Source organism: Acipenser ruthenus, chromosome 32 (genome assembly GCF_902713425.1).
Source record: "Acipenser ruthenus chromosome 32, fAciRut3.2 maternal haplotype, whole genome shotgun sequence".
NCBI classification, from domain to species: Eukaryota; Metazoa; Chordata; class Actinopteri; order Acipenseriformes; family Acipenseridae; genus Acipenser; species Acipenser ruthenus.
Window position 1 is genome coordinate 5,294,278 of NC_081220.1, and position 4,384 is coordinate 5,298,661.

The window sequence follows — 4,384 nt, forward strand, 5'->3', positions numbered from 1 at the left end:
GTATGCAGACAGGCCAAAAGAATTTAATCTATTCAGTCTTGAACAAAGAGACTACGCGGCGATTTGATTCAAGCATTAAAAATCCTAAAAGGTATTGACAATGTCGACCCAAGGGACTTTTTCGGCCTGAAAAAAGAAACAAGGACCAAGGGTCACACGTGGAGATTAGATAAAGAAGCATTCAGAACAGAAAATAGGAGGCACTTTTTTACACAGAGAAGTGTGAGGGTCTGGATCCAACTCCCCAGTAATATTTTTGAAGCTGACACCCTGGGATCCTTCAAGAAGCTGCTTGATGAGATTCTGGGGTCAATAAGCTACTAACAACCAAATAAGCAAGATGGGCCAAATGGCCTCCTCTTGTTTGTAAACTTTCTTATGTCCTAGAAGCGGGAGTTTTTAAATGCTGTCCAAATGCTCACTGACATTAATCGATAAACTTGACCTTGTTATAATACAAGTTAATACAGACAGCACAGTGAGTCTTTAGAGCAAGGTCAATTCTAGCACATCATGATAATACAATACACACATTTGTGATTTGTTTCCCCAAAGTTGGAGAGTAATTCATTAGTAGAAGTGAAAGATGAGAGATGGTCCAGGTTCAATAACCAGTTTAATGTAGGGAGCACACAGTAAAGTAAAAGCAGGGTTTGCCATAACACCTCCAGCATCTCATCATGCCTCTTGGTTTACCCACAATATGCAAGTAACAATTACCTGGGAAAGAGCAACGTGCTTCTGAATGGCTAAACCGATGACATTATAGAAACAATCAGGCACTTTCTCCTTTACTAAATATGCAATGCAGAAGAAAGAGGAAATACATGAATCCTCCCTTGCCTGTTAAGAGTTCTTTGTTGTCAATAAAGAGTGCTTTTTGAATGATTTCAGTGGTGGCAGTTTGACAAGAATACATGTCTTGTGAAATAAACCAGTCCAAAACGAGACATTGATGCTAATAGTTTTATTGCTTAAAAAGCTTTACAGAAAGAGACAGGCTTTTACCCAGTTTCATGTAACAGCAGATAGTGTTGTTTTGGCAGGACAGCATTTATACTGGTCAACAGTTGGAGCATTTGTTGTCATGAATGCAAATAAAGAGATTTTAAAATAATTGAGAGATGAAGAAAATCTCTATATAAACACAATGTTTTTGTCAGTCTGTGAACAAGGCCTGTCACGGGTCACTTGTGACATCACAGGGTGGCTGTGAGGAGCTGGGAGAAGAAAGGAGTCTACTGGTCAAACCTGACTCGGTGCAGTGATTATGAGCTGGGGCAAATCAATCAAGCACGCTCTCCAAGTAACGCTTTGTATATGTGCCCATGTGGAGTTGTATTTCTATTCAAACATGTGTGAGCATGTGATCTCACTGAGAATCTGAGACTACACGTTAAATAAGGACACCTTTCCATACTTTCCATATTATATATCCTTGAAGAGATTGACCAAATGCACAACAGAGAGCAGCTGTTTTAAACAAACTGGGAATGGCCTGATAGAAATAAGTATGGGTGCTGTAGCTGTGTGTTTGGAGAGGGACCACAACAGAAAGGTTACAGCCATGCTACAAAAGAAGGTTGCTGGTGTGTTTAAGCTTTGCTTGCAGGTCTGCTGTCAGGTAAACTCCATCACTGTGATCCCTGGGCGCTGCTGCTTCTCAGTAGTGCTGGCATCGCCTGCAGCGGTAGGTACGCCAGTCTGAAACCAATTGAAGACATTATCAGCAACCTGGGCAGAAAAGCTATTGTTCTGATCCATACCCTACAGAGCATTGCACAGCTAGGTAATGAGATTGTGGGGTGGTAATGGTCCGCATTGTCTAATAATATAGACAATCAGTGTCACACTGAGCTGCAGAATTGAACTCCCTCCCATGTGTAGACAGCATCCTCCACACTCTTTGTATTGCACTCCTTTGAATTACAAATTTGAGTAAAGCTTTGTGTAATTCAGCATGCAATTTCACAATCCCAAATGGTATGGAATCAACTGCTAAACTGTGGAGCCACCACAACCTCGCAATATAATCCTATCAATAAAAAACACGGAAACCCTCTATACTAGTTCAAATGCCAAACATGCTTCTGAGGTTTTATTCAGAGCAATCCTAGATCAAAGCTCCTCTGTTTTGTCCCCTGCTTTTATATTTTGTTTCACTGAAATGACAAAAGTTCCACATGAGATTGAGGTCAGTGGACCCTTCTTCTCAACTCAAAGCCAACCCTGACATAATGACCTCCCACAGAGAACTACTGTACACACACCATAAAACAGCAGCAAACACATTCATCAGATCTCCTGGGATTATTTGTGGAGTTGGTTACTCCTGCATGAGATCACACACATGTAATAAGTTTAAGTATACATTTCTTGATTGCAGGAGACAGGTTAGACTTTCCTCTTTCCAATAAGTTACGAATGACCTCAAATCGATCAATAGTTTGAGACAATGCAGTAGAAAGATGAATCATAAACTCATCTTGATATTTCCAGTTGAAGGATTATGATGGATGGCATCTGTTATAAAACTTATTCCAACAATTCTGTGTCTCTCTTGGAGTTCCATCCATATTTGACCTGGTCGACCTCATGTTCTAAACTGATATGGAATGACACTTGGTTTTCTATTTCAAATTGTTCTAATATATCCCACAACCAATGTATACAGAAATAATAAGGCATACTCACGGCGAGCGCAGCGGTACCCATGACGGTAGTAGAAATAGTAGTGATAGTGATGAGCTACACAAAAAAAGAAAAGATAATTAGGAACAGTCTATTTTTAACACAGAGCTTCTTAAACCCACTGCCTTCCACACTGTAGCCCAGAACTCAACCCCCTGAGCTACCCAGGGACAGTGGCCCAGTGGTTAATGAAAAGGGCTTGTTACCAGGAGGTTCACATCCCGGCTCAGCCACTCACTCACTGTGTGTGACCCTGAGCAAGTCAAAATGTAAAACTGGAGTCCTATTGTAAGTGACTGCAGCAGCAGTTGTTGATGCATAGTACACCCCCTAGTCTCGAAGGCACTTTGGAGAAAAGCGACTGCTAAAAGACTAATGAATAAAAAAGTAATACTCAGATCCACAAGCATGCACATTGCCTTCCACTCTGCAGGGCACCACTTTCTCTAAACACTGAGCTATCAAACCCATTAACTCCTATACTACAGCCCAGCACTAACCACTAAACTGCTCAAACCCACTACCTTCCACACTGCAGCTCTGCACTCTAGTCACTGTGTCACTGAAGCCTCTCAGCAAAGCTACACTGATAAACAATTCATGCCCTGATTGAAAATAATAAATAAAACCCACTGATTGCTGCATAAAATAAAGTAGAATCCATTTACTTACCATAGTAGCATCTGTACCTTACTGTGAAAGATACAAGTGATATATTGAGTTCAGTCCATTTGAAGTCACTGCAGTGGCTGCTTTATACAAGAATGGGGCCTCAGTAGTGTATTAGAGAGCTATATATTTCAAAGGAGTGTCTCTCTATTTGTACATTTCTATTATTGGCAAAATCCAAAGCCAGGGCTCCTTCTTTATATCCCCTCCCACAGGATACAGAACACCTCGCTATGTGAGTATGTATTAAATGAAGATGGCATTTCTTATTAAGAGCAGCTAATTCATATTATACAATAATACCCCATTCCATATTCTCAACATCAGCTGTAGGAGGCCCCATTGTTAACATGTATTCATTTCTTGTGACGCGCACAGTACATGTGTATTGTATTGTAGTGTACAGTCACATTTTTATTAAAATATCAGATTCACACCTACCACGAGCACAGATGCTATAATCTGGAAATGAAATAAACATAGACCATTAAATACAATTTAAAAATATATATACAATTCATTTCTACATATTAATGTACCATAATAAAATAAAATACTTACAACAGTAAGCTGTTCCAAAGAAAAAGAAAAACAGAAACAGTGGTTATTGGATTTAATAGTTCACTTTATATTCATGTTTGAGTTCCATTTACTGGAATGTTTTCTGTTCCTCTGAGAATATCAGTTGATTTTGATAGCTGTTACAGGCTTAATGAAGACACCAAGGGGCACATTTCAAAGTGTTTCCTACAGTCTGTCCAGAACAATGAAACCACTCCATGGTAGAATATGTTGTAATACTGAAGTGTTTCTCAATGTCTTCAATCAATTGACCTTCAGTCTACAATCCATGCGGTTCACCCAAACCAGGAGCCAGCTCCAGAGAGACACACACTTACTTCTGTAGTATCTTTTGGACAGGGCATCCTTCTTCACTACCATGGACTGTGTCAGGACCACTTCAGAATCCACTTCAGGAGACAGAAAGCACGTGAAGATCATTAAACAAACAGTAGGTTGCATC

General features: G+C 40.0%; 1 long non-coding RNA gene across 1 annotated transcript; it reads right to left on the reverse strand.

The window, feature by feature from the left end:
• Positions 1-962: 962 nt before the first annotated feature.
• On the reverse strand, positions 963-3,822 carry LOC131703156 (uncharacterized). The gene is made up of 4 exons (XR_009309695.1): positions 3,802-3,822; positions 3,364-3,384; positions 2,695-2,748; positions 963-1,704 (listed from the first exon to the last, which is right to left on the reverse strand). It is a non-coding gene; the product is annotated as an uncharacterized LOC131703156 (long non-coding RNA).
• Positions 3,823-4,384: the final 562 nt, after the last annotated feature.